This window comes from Pistacia vera, unplaced genomic scaffold (genome assembly GCF_008641045.1).
Source record: "Pistacia vera cultivar Batoury unplaced genomic scaffold, PisVer_v2 Contig105, whole genome shotgun sequence".
Taxonomy (NCBI): Eukaryota; Viridiplantae; Streptophyta; class Magnoliopsida; order Sapindales; family Anacardiaceae; genus Pistacia; species Pistacia vera.
The window spans coordinates 126,745-142,435 of record NW_022195082.1 but is presented as its reverse complement, the minus strand read 5'-3'; the positions used below and the strand labels follow the sequence as shown (position 1 = coordinate 142,435).

At 34.0% G+C, this 15,691-nt stretch overlaps 1 pseudogene; it reads right to left on the bottom strand.

The window, feature by feature from the left end:
* The window catches only part of LOC116127724, a 31,172-nt pseudogene extending 17,057 nt beyond the window's left edge, over positions 1-14,115 (bottom strand).
* Between the last annotated feature and the right edge of the window lie 1,576 nt (positions 14,116-15,691).

Genomic DNA, 15,691 nt, shown 5'->3' with positions numbered 1-15,691 from the left:
ATTAGTTGGTGTATTGTGTTTAAATTTGAAATTTGTAATTCCATTAGGTGAAACAGTGGTAGGTGTTTTGTATAAGTTTATCCCTGTTTTTTGAATAAAAAACAGAGCATCATTTTCCAGTCTCAGTTCTCTTTCTTTCATCTGTTTCTCTTCTTTGTTTTCATGCAAAACCAACAAGTGCAACCAAACAGGTATCTCTCTATAAGATATGATCAACACATTGATCAGATTCCAAAAAAACCAAACAGAATTGAAAGAGGTCATATTAACTAACATGAAATAAAATTCAAGTGCCCCAAATTATGCTCAAAAGCAAGAAATTGGCCAATTCGTAGAATCATATACATCCCAGCGTCTTGAACTATCTTCAAAAACTTGACTAGGTCAAATCGTCCCCCGAAATAATACTTGAAGTTCCAAGTTAAAAGAAAAAAAAATTAATAATATAACCAACTATGTTGAATACAAAGAATGCATATCGTATATTTAATATTTTCTATTCATTTAACTCACTTTGCCTGGAGAAAGCTTATGACAATTCCAAAACACATATGATTCAATAACATCTGCTCCTCCTTCCTCTGCCATTTGCATCAACCCTGCCCACATCTACGTCATACCAAATTTATTCTCCATTTAATTACATTTCATAAAATCAAGAACCATGAACAGCTAAAAAATCAGCTAGCTAGTCAGACAAACAAACATGATATGATCATCACCAAGTTTAAGTTGGAAAAGGAAAAAAAAAAAAAAAACAACACCGCTAAATAAAGACTTTAACAATAAAAAAAGATGACTCATGAGTACTGTGCTGTAGTTTCTTCTATCTTACATAGTCTTGTAAACTTAAAAGCAAACTCATCAAAAGCAAAGAATCAATAATCAATTCATGTTTCTATGCCCTAAGTTGCACAAATATAAAATTATAGGATCTTGAAACTTGATGAATTTTCACATATATATAAAAGAAATACATACCTGATTCCATAGTTTGAAAATAGAAACTTGAATCTTGATTGAATCAAAATAGGCAGCGTTTCTCTCCCTTTCTTCCCTTTTGTAATCGCAAACTCTCTCGATGGATAGAGAAATTTTTTATTGTACATTAGGAATAGAGAGAGAACCCACCTTTTATATTGCAGTTATTTAATTAACTGCAAATATCAGTTATTTTATTAACTGATGTAATCTTTCCATCAAAGGTTAAAGACCAATATGCCCTTCAATTAAATTAATTATTACTAAACCTTATATTATATTTAATTCACATGGACCAGTTTATAAGAATTATAAATAATTCTAACATTCTCCCACTTGGTCCATGTGTCATAAAAATAAAACTTTATAGCTTAGTAATTAAACATAATGTGTGCACAATAATAATTAATTAAAGGTCATATCTTAAATGGTCAAGATATAAATATTATAAAGTAGGAACCTATAAGGATCATGGCGGTCATATGTTATTAATTCAACATATTCCCTTCCATGTATCACTTTACAAATTCTATACTCAGAACAATCTATAATAATTCTTAATGGTCCAACAATAATGCCCTTATCAAGGACAAATTCTGTCATCTTTATCATTCAAGTATACAAAACAACATAATATAAAGAAACATACAATAGAATAACTGATATCAATCAGAAACAATACATCAAGAGCTCAGAGTGACTAAACATAAAGAGCTTTATGTACATAAAAACAACATAATGTTAACAACATAATGTCAAGGAATATATACAATACATTATAAATCAATCATGACGGGCAATAATACCCATCCTTTCAACGTGCTCACTAAAGGTCTTAGGTGATAACCCTTTAGTCAGCGGATTCGCTATCATAAAATTGGTGCCAATATGCTCAATAGTCACTCTTTGTTTCTGAACTTCTTCTTTAACAGTAAAGTATTTTAATTCCATATGTTTAGCACCTGTTGAATATTTTTCGTTTTTAGAAAAGAAGACTGCTGCGATATTATCATAAAAATTTTCAGTGGCTTGGCAATACTATCAACAATCCCAAGTCCCGAAATAAAATTCTGTAGCCATAATCCCTAAATTGTGGCCTCAAAGCATGCCACAAACTCAGCCTCCATAGTGGAAGCAGCAATGACAGACTGCTTCGCACTTTTCCATGAAACTGCTCCTCCAGCTAACATAAATACGTAGCCAAAAATGGATTTCCTGGTGTCTAACAACCAACGAAATCTGAATCTGAATATCCAAATACCTCAAGATAATCGGATCTCTTATAGGTAAGCATATGATCCTTCGTCCCTTGTAAATATCTTAACACTTTCTTTGCAGCTTGCCAATGATCCATTCCAGGATTACTTTGATATCTACCTAGCAAACCGACCGCAAAACTATTGTCTGGTCTAGTACATGTCTGAGCATACATTAAACTGCCGACAACTAATGCATAAGGAATATGCTTACGTTCCAATTCAATTTGTGAGCAATGCTTAAGGTTTAACTTATCACCTTTCTGAATTGGAACTAGACTCGCAGAAGACTTATCTATTTTGTATCTCTCCAGAACTTTGTTGATATAAGCTTTTTGAGACAATCCCAACAATCCTTGTGATCTATCACGGATAATTTCAATTCCAATCACATAAGATGCCTCGCCCATATCCTTCATCTCAAAGTTCTTAGAGAGAAACTTCTTGGTTTCATACATCATGCCAAGATCATTAGTAGCAAGCAAAATGTCATCAACATACAAAACTAGAATTACAAATGCGCTCCCACTGACCTTCAGATATATACACTGATCAACAATGTTTTCCTTAAATCCGAAAGTAGTAATGGTATCATTGAACTTGAGGTACCACTGTCTGGAAGCTTTTTTTAATCTGTATATAGATTTCTTTAATTTACACACCATGTGTTCCTTCCTTTCAATTAGAAAACCATCAGGTTGTTCCATGTACACTTCTTCTTCAAAATCCGAATTCAGAAAGGCAGTTTTCACATCCATTTGATGAAGCTCTAGATCATAATGAGCTATCATTGCCATAATAATTCTAAACGAGTCCTTTGAGGAAACTGGTAAAAAAGTCTCGTTGTAATCAACACCGTCTTTTTGAGTAAAACCTTTGGCAACAAGTATGGCCTTGTACCGTTTGATATTGCCATTAGAGTCGTGCTTGGTCTTAAAGACCCATTTACACCCGACTGTTCTACAACCTTCAGGCAATACTACTAGATCCCAGACTTCATTGTATTCCATTGATTTTAACTCTTCTTTCATGGCGTCTAACCATTTTATAAAATTATCACTTTTAAGGGCTTGTGAAAACGAAACTAGATCTGCTTCCATTCCTAAGTCAATTTCAGACTCTTGTAGATAAACCATATAATCATTAGAAATGGCAGATCTCCTTTGTCTTTGAGATCTTTTTAATGCCATTTCTTGTGGTTCATTTACTACTTCATGTGGCTCACCAACCACAGGTTCGTTGATTACTAAATTATTAGGTAGTATTTGCTCAATTATTTGTTGTTCTTGATTGTTATCAGAACATCTAACAACTATAGGAACCACAACCTCAGTAGAAGTCATAGGCACAGGGACCTGTGCCCTGACTTCTTGAATATCCACTTTACGTGGTTCAACACTCCCACTTGTTTCACCATTCTCAATAAACCTTGCATTTCCAATCTCAACTATTCTCGTACTATGGCTAGGACAATAAAAACGATACCATTTAGATTTTTCTGGATAACCAATGAAAAAGCCACTGGTCGTTCTTGAGTCCAGTTTCTTTTCATGTGGATTATAAATCTTGACTTCTGCTGGGCAACCCCAAACATGCAGGTGCTTCAAACTAGGTTTCCTTCCTATCCACAGTTCAAAAGGAGTCTTTGGAACTGCCTTACTAGGAACCCTATTTAATAAATATACAGCAGTCTTTAATACATATATCCACAATGATGAGGGTAATGAGGAATGACTTATCATACTCCTAACCATATCCATTAACGTTCGGTTACGCCTTTCTGCAACGCCATTCTATTGTAGTGTTCCCGACATTGTGTATTGGGCACATATGCCTCGATTTTCCAGGAATTTAGCAAATGGACCTGGACATTGTCCAGATTCATTGTATTTACCATAATATTCACCACCTCTATCTGATCGTACTACTTTCTCCTTTTTATCTAATTGCCTCTCAACTTCATTAATGAATACCTCTAGGATATTAACAGGTTGAGATTTTTCATGCAATAAATAGATATATCCATAACGTGAAAGATCATCTATAAAAGTGATGAAATATCTTTCTCCACTAAAAGAAGGTAAATCAAAAGGACCACATATATCGGTGTGTATTAATTCAAGGAGTTATGTGCTTGTTGTGGCTACTTTCTTAATTGTGGATGTGGTTTGTTTTCCTTTGATACAATCTATACAAATGCCAAGATCAATAAAGTCCAAAGCAAGTAAAACTTCATCATTTACTAATCTTTGCATCCTTTCTCTTGATATATGGCCTAAACGATTATGCCATAAATAAGCAGATTTCTTATCCACAAAAGCACGTTTTGTTCCTATACTATGATGCAGGGTCAATAATGTCTCAGCAAACAAATTATCAAGATGTAATTTGTGCAATCCATCACAAAGCACACCAGAAGCAATTAAACAATTATATTTAAATAAACTGAAACATCCATTCCCGAACTTAAAAGAATATCCTTCTAAATCAAGTTTAGATAAAGATATTAAATTATGGGATAACTCCGGTACATAAAGAGTATTAAACAAATCTAAATGATGTCCAGTATTTAAAATTAAACTATAGGTTCCAATGGCTTCAACTCGTGCTTTGACTTGATTCCCCATGTACACAAATCTTTCATTGTCGTTTATGATCTGGGTCATAAGGAATCCTTGCAAAGTATTAGAGATATGAGTGGTACATCCAGAATCAATCCACCAAGTATTATAAGGAACTTCCGATAAATATGATTCGAAACATACAAAAGCACTAGGCTTACCTTTCTTTTCGAACCATGCCTTACGTTTCAGGCAGTCCCTCATATAGTGTCCAACTTTCTTATAGAAATGACACTTTTCTTTAGTCTTATCCTTCTTATGGACTTGGGCAAAAGACTCGTTAATCTTCAGTGGCCTTTTGCCCTTTCCATACTTCTTGTTGGATTTGTTCTTAACTCTAAACAAGCCCACAAGATTAACAAAATGAACTCCTTGTTTCTTCAATCTTTCCTCCTCTTGAACTAACTTAGTTTGAAGCTCAGTCATATTCCATTTATCTTTAATTGTGTTATAATTAATTTGAAATGGACTAAACTGAGGAGGTAAAGAGTTAATGACAAAATGAACAAGGAAACTTTCGTCCACAGACATTCCCATGTTTCTAATTCTTGCTGTTATTTTTGACATCTCAATCACATGTTCATACATGCTATGAGAACCATCATATTTCATGGTGGTCAGCCTACTCATTAATGCCCCCGTGCGGGACTTGTCAGCGACCTCAAACTAAGAAGTCTCTTTGGCTAATCTCATAAATTCCCTAGCATATTCTATGGTAGGAAGTGAGGTCTTGATTTCGCTCACCATTGTCATCCGTAAATATTCAGGCTCAATCTATTCGATCTCTCCCATTCCTTGTGGAAAGACCTTTCTTCATCAGTGCTGTTCTTAGTGAGATCAACTGGTTTCTCTGTCATGAGTGCAAGGTTGAGATTTTGAACACCCAAGTAGTACTCGACTTGTTCACTCCATTCATTATAATTGAACCCATTAAACTTAATAATAGATGAGGCGTGAAGAGCAGATGCTGCAAAAACAAAAATTATGCTTACACATTAATGCTTTGAGTTTTATACCTTATACATAATTTTAGATTCAGATATTAAAATTTATTATTATTAAAACATAAATATATATTGAAAATCTCCTTTGGGAGAAATAACAATATACGATAATTAAACTTAATTGATGCAATCTTTTATAAGTTTTATTAATTGGAAATTAAATGTACTTTAGTTAGACATGTTTGTTATCTTTGGATATACTAAACACACCTAATCAGGTACATTAATTAACCACGATTATGTTCATAATTATAGGATTAACTAATCTACCTTTGGGCGATCCTTAACTATCCTATAATATATAAACTTTAAATTACTCATGTCCAATACATTATATCATCTCATTAAAGCATCTAATGATCATGAGTAATTGAATCTTATTTAGTTTGATATCTATGGGATAACCATTTTAAGTTGGCCACTTTGGTGACTAACAAATTATACATAATATAGTTATCAAACTTAAATAATAACTATAAGTTTGTCATACTTATCTTTCTCTAAAGAAAATTATACTTTAGAAACTTATACACATTTCATGTGCCTAAACGCACATTAAGGACAAAATTGGGTTGATTCGACCCTCATTGTTAATTTTGATTGTCACCGTTAACTTTGACGGTTGACTGTTAACTTTAACGGTTGATCGTTAACTTTAATCATTGACCAGTTCAGTCAACGGTCTGAACCAGTTTAACTCGTTGACTAGCCCAGTTCACATTTTCGAACCCTAACCGGGTTGGTTTGACCCACTTTTTTTATTCGGGTCAGCCTATTTTAACCTATTTGGGTTGACCTGTTTGACCAAAAAGGGTTGGGATTCTTTATGAGTTATGGGTTGGGCTTCTTTATGGGTTATTCTTAATGGATTAGAAAATTGGGCTCACTTAATAAGGCTTTAATCATTGGGTTGGATCAAAATTTTATGGGTCAATTATTGACCCGAATTTCTGGAAAATTAGGTAAACTTCATATTCCGAATTTCTAGAATTTTTTTATTGAAAAAAGCTTCTGGATTCTGAAAATTTGCATTTCAGAATAAGAAAGAAAAAAAAAAAAAAAAACAATCTACCATAGCCTTCCAATTTGTTATTTCTAAACCAAAACTGCTTTCTTAACCATTTTACCCAAACCATTCCTATTTCACAATTTCCAAAACCAATTAATTTCTACATCCCATAAGAACCCAAAAATAACTTATGGAAAATTCATCAGTCTCTAAACCTGAAATTGCTCTGATACCGCTTGTAAACTTAAAAGCAAACTCATCAAAAGCAACTAATCATAATCAATTCATGTTTCTATGCCCTAAGTTGCACAAATATAAAATTATAGGATCTTGAAACTTGATGAATTTTCACATATATATAAAAGAAATACATACCTGATTCCATAGTTTGAAAATCAAAACTTGAATCTTGATTGAATCAAAATAGGCAGCGTTTCTCTCACTTTCTTCCCTTCTGTAATCGCAAACTCTCTCGATGGACAGAGAAAATTTTTAGCATACATTAGGAATAGAGAGAGGACCCACCTTTTATATTGCAGTTATTTAATTAACTGCAAATATCAGTTATTTTATTAACTGATGTAATCTTTCCATCAAAGGTTAAAGACCAATATGCCCTTCAATTAAATTAATTATTATTAAACCTTATATTATATTTAATTCACATGGACCACTTTATAAGAATTATAAATAATTCTAACAAGTGTTCCTAGCAAACCAGAAAGAGGGAAGAAGAGAAACAACCAAAATATATTTTGAGTTCATATAAGTTAATTTTTACATGATAATAAACAATAATTCGAGCTTTATGAGTTTGTAGCATACCATTAGAAACTCTGTACTTTACAAAAGGAAAGAAAGAGAAAGAGAGTAACCGCAGGGACGCTCCGAGGGTAATGAATAGAAGCAGAAATGAGAAGCTTTCGTTGTCCATTAATAATCAAAGAGCGTTTATCGAAGGTCACATTTCCTGGTGAAGAGAAGGTTACATTTCCAGCTGAACAAAATGTGGAGAAAGCGGGAGAAGAAGAAGAGAAGTAGTGGGAAGAGCTTCATGTTTCTTTGTGATGAGAATTATAGTATTTGCATGAGATTTATGAAAAAGATATGCATTGACTTCACCAATTATATATTTGTCAATAAGATGTTTGCAACTCAGACTTGTTTTGAAATTCAGGTACTAAATATTCTAATAAAATGAAAAGACGGTAGAGAAAATCTTAATGAGCTGATTTAGAGTAATGAAATGAATTTATAAAGATGAAGATTGGTTAAAAGGGACAACTAAGTGCAATGTTTTGAGTGGATTATCTATAATCTAACGGGATAACAACGTCTATGTTTTACGGGAGCCAATTAGAAAGTAAAACGGACAATTGACATTAGTGAATAGAATTTTGCTTTGAGTCTAATGGGATAAAAACATATTCCACTCTGGTATTTCAGTAAAATTAGGAAGTAAAACTAAAAAACTAACATTAGGTAACATACTTAATTTACTGGTACTCAAGGGCGCAAAAATGCTTCGAAGTTAACAGTCACCTTAAAGGTTTTGTAACTTACATGTAATAGAAAATACATTTTAAATAAATGGCCAATTGTTTGCTCAAAATATATATTTAACCCCTTCCACCACTACTACATTTAATTGACAGAAACATCAAAGAATGACGACGTTAGTATCGCAAAACTGAAGGAATTTTTATATGCCAAACCTCAATGAGACATCCCACATAGGAGGTTGGTTATTATGCCACATCTCAGGTGTGGCAATGTAATAAACCGTTAGGGGTGTAAGATAAGGGCATACTTGTCATTTAGTACAGTTTTGTGTTTTTATAATATAAACCTTTGCTTATTCTGTAAATTATAAGCTAAAATTATGAAATTAAGTAAATGAAATATTTTAACGAAAACCTATGCTCACACCCTCTCTTACATATTGCATCGCCCACGCACCTTGTGCACCACTACAGACGGCTAGCACAACCCCAAACAACAACAACATCATACCAAAACTACACTTCAGAAATTAACACAATAGACAAACCAAAATCAACCCACAATGTCAAAAAGCGAGCTCAAAAATACCACAAATTCTCCTCTTCAAGGCATGAATAGTTACACTTAAAGGATGGGGTAATTGTCAGTCTATTCATGATGGGTGGGGATGCAAAGGGCCGATGTTTGTGTGAGTGCTAAGGTCTCTAGAGTGGCACAGTTGTGGGGGATCGATGGCGTGGGGGTATACCTATTTATTGAAGCTTCAGCAACTTCACTCCAACAAGCACTCCAGCTCAAGCATACTTCCGTAGCTTCAACAGCTTCCAGCTCAACATTGAATAGTCAAACATAGCTAACTGTTTTAGTTAACTAAAGTTAGTTTAAAGATTAGTTTAACTATAGTTAGCTGAAGTTAATTAGGATTGTTACTTGAGTTAGTTACTACAGTTGAGTTTGTATAAAAGGTTGTTGTACAGTAATCTATTGTAATTTTGGCAGTATAATGAAATCCATTTTTCCCTAAATCCTCTCTCCTCAAAATCTAATATAGTATCAGAGCTACGGGATTATTTCTTGAATCTACAGTAGGAGATTTGTCAAATTCTTTTTGGAGAGTGTTTGATTCCACTTATGTGCTTGATAGAGCTCAAAATCTGTTCAAAATTTGATGATCTTTGTCAGCCTAATTTGAAGATTCTAGCTTGATTTAATGAGCTTGCTTCACTAATAATCAGCTAGCTCAACTCTTCTACTGGTCAGTTCGATCTGCTAGCTCAATCTGTTAAATATTCAATCACTTCATTTTACTTGATCTAGGTCAGTTCAACAAGTTTATCTGAACTTACTTTACGAGCTTTGCCATAAGATCTATTTCTTTTGCACTATTTTAGAAGAAATTATAGCAAATGATGAACCCTAGCAGTGAAATGACAATGAATCTTATAGATTCAAACTCTCCATTGTATATCCACTCATCGGATACTCCAAGTTCAACATTAGTAATAGAGCAGCTCACAGGACCTGAAAATTATAGTATCTAGAGTAGGGCTATGAAAGTATCACTTAGAGCCAAAAATAATTGGGATTTGTTGATGGTACATGCAAGAAACCAACAGATATAACCCTAGTTACACAGTGGGAGAGATGTAATTCATTAGTTTTAGCCTGGATTTTCAATACAGTATCAAAAGAGATTTTCAATGGAATAGTTTATTCCACTAGTGCACATCAGGTGTGGTAGGATCTCCAAGAGCAATACCACAAAATTAGTGGAACTAGAATTTATGGAATATAGAGGGAAATAGTTAACTTGACACAAGGACATATGTCAGTTGCAATCTATATAATAAGTTGAAATCCTTATGGGATGAATTAAGTTCATTGGTCAGCCTACCACCTCTAGATAGTATAGCTGCCAAAGCTTATCTAAATAATTTGAATCAACAAAAATTGTTGCAATTCTTGATGGGGCTCAATGACACTTACTCTATGGTAAGAAGTCAGATATTATTGATGTTGCCATTACCATCAATAAAGCAAGCATACTCAGTTGTTAACCAAGATGAAAGCCAAAGGATTTTGGTAGGAACAAATAATATTGGCATAGATGTGACTACTGCCCTATAGGCCTAGAACACTCAAAAGGGGCAAAATCACAACCCAAAATATAAGGGCAAGAAGCCTTACATAGAATGTGACTTATGTCACTTGCCAGGACATAAATGTGATACTTGTTACAAAATCCATGGCTACCCTGCTGATTATAAAGGAAAAATGATTGGCTCTAAGAACAGATCATCAACAAATTAGGTGCAATATGTGCAACCTACTGCTCAAGCAGCTTCTATTCCTGCCTCTAACAATCCTACAGATTTATCCAAAGGTTCTCTTGGAACCATTCTTTCAGCTGAGTAGTATTCTCAACTTTTCCAACTCCTTGGCAAAGAAAATATGTCAACTTCATCCAATATAGCAAGTAACACAACTTCACTCCTATCCTACTTACATGAAAATGATAGATGGATAATAGATTCAGGGGCAACTATCCATATGACCAGTAGATTATCTAGCCTAATCTCTGATATTGATATGGAATCCAGCCCAAATGTCTTTGTTGGCCTACCTACTGGCACCAAAATAAGGATTAGGTACACTGGTTTTGTATAATTGGATGACAAAATTACTCTTGATCATGTTTTACATTTGCCTAATTTTAAATATAATCTGTTTTCTATTTCAAAATTCACTTCATCACATAATTGTGTAGTCACATTTTACCCTGATTTTTGCTTAATCCAGGACCTCTGGAGTGGCAAGTTGAAAGGGATTGGTAAAAAATTCCAAGGCTTGTACTTTCATGTTCCTCTTACACAACACTTGTCACACAATCTTAATATTCATGCACTTGCAAAAATTCTTTCTTCAAGCATAGTTTGTAATGCAGTAGTGAATAAGGTTTCAGATTCCAGCTCAAGATCTGTATCTTCTAGTTTACTATCTGATTTTCATATTTGGCATCAAAGACTAGGTCATGTACCAAATCCTATTCTTAGACAAATTAATAAAGCTTTGCCAATTGATGTTAATTCACATTGTTCAGTTTGTCCATCAGCAAAACAAACTAGAATACCATTTTCTTTAAGTCATATCATTTCACAACATCCCTTTGATCTTTTGCACCCAGATGTTTGGGGTTCTTATAAAGTACCTACCTATGGTAATGCTAGGTTCTTTCTTACAATTGTGGATGATTATAGTAGAGTAACATGGCTATATTTGATGCAATTCAAATTTGATATGTTTCAAATACTCAAGCATTTTTTCATCATGATTAAAAATCAATTTTCCATTACACCAAAATTCATCAGATCTAATAATGGTCTGGAATTTTACAATAAAAATTGTAAAGAGTTGTTGTTAGACTTAGGCATTCAACACCAAAGTTCATGTGCTTACTCTCCACAACAAAATGGGGTTGTGGAAAGGAAGCATAGACATATTTTGCAGGTGGCTAGAGCCTTAAAATTTCAATCTCATTTGCCAGATTCACTTTGGGGATACTGTGTGCATACTACAGTATATTTGATAAATAGAATACCATCTTTTGTCTTAAAGGGTATTTCACCATTTGAGAGATAAGCCCTCATCCTTAATTCATTTGAGGGTTTTTGGTTGCATAGCTTATTCTACTATTTTTACACCAAAAGACAAATTTTCTCTTAGGTCTATTCCCTGTGTTTTTGTAGGTTATTCTTTGGATAAAAAAGGGTACCTACTTTATAATCTACAAACTCATGCTATCGAAGTCACTAGGGATGTTATATTTTACGAAAACATTTTTCCTTTTAAGTGGTCAGTCCCAAATATGTCCATTTTTCCTTTAGATTCATTCTTGGATGAAAATTCTTTTGATATGCATTCCAGTACAGAATCAGTTGTGAGTCCTAATCCATCACAGTTTATACCACATTCTTCTGCTGACCATGACCATTAAGTCCAAATTCCTCTCTTGAATCTATAGGCTTAATGCAACCTATTTCTGCTCCCTTAAGAAGATCAAATAGACATACAAGACCACCTATCTGGACTACTGATTTTCACTGTCCCACTATACCTTCTACCTCACAAACTCGTTGTGTCCAGTATCCCACCTTGGATTGTGTCGCCTATTCTCATTTGTTACCCAAATATCAAGCCTGTCTTAGCAAATTATCCACTTTAATTGAACCTACCAGCTTTTCCCAAGCTTCCAAAGATCCAAAATGGGTTGAAGCTATGTCAAAGGAGATAAAGGCATTAGAGGACAATCACACTTGGTCATTGGTTCCTTTGCCTTCTAGCAAGAATCCAATCGGATGCAAATGGGTGTATAAGCTGAAATTCAATGTTGATGGTACTTTAGAAAGGTACAAAGCCAAACTGGTAGCTAAGGGCTACACACAACAAGCATGTATTGATTATAAGGAAACATTTTCCCCTGTGGTTAAAATGGTGACAATAAGAATCATCTTTTCCATAGCTTCTATTCATGATTGGCCTTTATATCATCTTGATATTAACAATGCTTTTTTGCAAGGTGATTTAACTGAAGAAATATATGTCTTTGCCTTAAGGTTTTAGTAAACCAGCAAGCAACAATGTTGTATGCAGACTCCACAAATCATTATATGGTTTGAAACAGGCTTATAGGGCCTAGAATTTCAAACTTACTTCTACCTTAATTCAAGGTGGTTTTACTCAATCCAAATCAGACTATTCATTGTTCACTAAGAAGCATAGAACTCACATTATGATGGTATTAGTGTATGTTGATGGCATAGTCATCACTGGCAGTAGTCTAGCCTTCATTGATGCTACCAAACAATTACTTCAAGCAAATTTCAAGCTCAAATACTTGGGTTTACTCAAGTACTTTCTTGGTCTGGAAATTGCAAGGTCCAACAAAGGTATCACTCTTTCCAAGTGCAAATATGCCTTGGAATTGATTTCTAAAACAAGGTTGTCAAGTGCTAGACCTTCCATTATACCTCTTGACCAACATATGAAGTTCACTTCCTTAGATTATGATAAATAGTTTGGCCTTACTAGGGACCCTTTATTGGCAAATGCTTCTGTTTACCAGCAGCTTATAAGAAAGCTTCTTTACCTATGCATGACTATACCAGATTTGAGCTATTCTGTCAACTTACTAAGTTAGTTTATGCATGCTCCTAAACAATCTCATATGCAAGCAGCTTTGAAGATTGTAAAGTATATAAAATCTGTTCCTTGTTTAGGTTTATTTTTTCCATCTGATGGCTCTTTGAATCTTATTGCCTATTGTGATTCGGATTGGGCCTCTTGCTTGCTTACCAGAAGATCTGTTACTAGCTTTTATGTTTTTTTTGGGACATTCTCTCTTATCTTGGAAATCTAAGAAATAGGTCACTATTTCAAGGTCTTCAGAGGCTGAATACAGGGCAATGGCCTCTACCATTTGTGAAATTGTGTGGATAGTGCAGTTACTTTCAGAATTGGGCTATTCTCCTTCTTCTCATGTTCCCATGTTCTGTGATAGTCAATTTGCATTGCATATTGCCTCTAATCCCATGCTCCATGAGCGCACCAAACACATTGACATTGACTATCATCTTGTGCGAGAGAAGATTCAAGCTGGCATCATTACTACTAGGTATGTTGCCAGCAATGAGCAGAGAGCAGACATTCTCACCAAAGCCCTTGGCAGTCATTTGCATCATCATTTCTGTCCAAGTTGGGAGTGTTTAACCTTTATCACTCACCAACTTGAGGGGGAGTATTAAAGCTTCAACAAGTTCACTCCAGCAAGCACTCCAGCTCAAGCATACTTCAGTTGCTTCAATAGTTTCCAGCTCAGCATTGAATAGTCAAACATAGTTAACTGTTTTAGTTAACTAAAGTTAGTTTAAAGATTAATTTAACTATAGTTAGTTGAAGTTAGTTAGGACTGTTACTTGAGTTAGTTACTGTAGTTGAGTTTGTATAAAAGGTTGTTGTACAGTAATCGATTGTAATTTTGGCAATATAGTGAAATCCATTTTTCCCTAAATACTCTCTCCTCAAAATCTAATAGCATTGAGATAATGTGGAGTGGTATGGATGTGGTGTGATACGAGGTGGTTGGTGAGGATGTGAGGGGCTTGGCTATGACAGTTAGGTAGGGGTGGTGTTTTAATGTCATTTCTAATTTTTGAGGTTAATTGATGTTAATAACACTTAGTTATTATGTAATTATCAAATTATAATTGTATTGTATTATATTATTATCTTTAAGTGAAATTTCTAAAACATGTAAAAGAAAAAATAATTAAATTGTTGTCTATATGTTTTATTTATTTATTATCATTTGTAAATATCTAAAACTTTATTTTCCTTTGTGAAACCTAATACTTTTCTTTCAAATCTCTACCTCATAAACCGTATTCTTCATGTATTCAATTTAATGGATCAACAACTTTTTCTTAACTTGAAATAATATAAGAATTTTTGCAACTTAGTATATGTGAGACATACTTTGGTGAAATCATGCATGTATGATTGAGTGCTTGAATTGATTGAAGAAAAGTCAAGTTGATACAATATTGTGGTTGCTATAAATTTGATACAGTTTTTTCATATATAAAATTCCCTTTAGTGATTAAAATGTCTAAGATATTCTTATTCAAGGATATTTTGATCAAAGTGCATAACAGTAAAAAAATTATAATCTGTTCCACTTGGAACAATTGTTCTTCATGATCGTTCCAATCAAATGAACGTTCATCTCCTTGGAACGTTTGTTCCTAGTAACCGCCATTTTTCTAGGTTTAAAAACCTAGGCACAACTGTTCCGCTTTCGCAAATGACCCTTTAAAGTCGAGTTGCCCTAACCCTAGTCTTTAAAGTTCTAAGAATGATCCTACCCAATGACTGCACAACCATTCCCTATGATTTCTATAAACATAACCGTTCATTTTCAAGAGAACGTCTCAACTAAAACTTCTCTGCATTCCAAACTCTTTCATTCAAATCCTTACCAAATCAATCCAAACTCATTCCAAATCCTACCAATTTACAAATTAAACATCATGCCTTGGACCAAAAAGATAGCAAGTCATAACTTTCTATCTCAATATCCTCCAAGGGAAGATCTAAATGGGCCAAATGGCGCGATTTTCAGAGATTCAAAGCAAAAGAGAGAGTTCACGAGAATGGAAAACAAAGGCATGTTTCTAGGATGCATTACTGGTTTATATTGCATAAATTGGGATTGGAATATTCACTTTTTAAATGGTTGGATAATCTCAATTGGAGAACCAT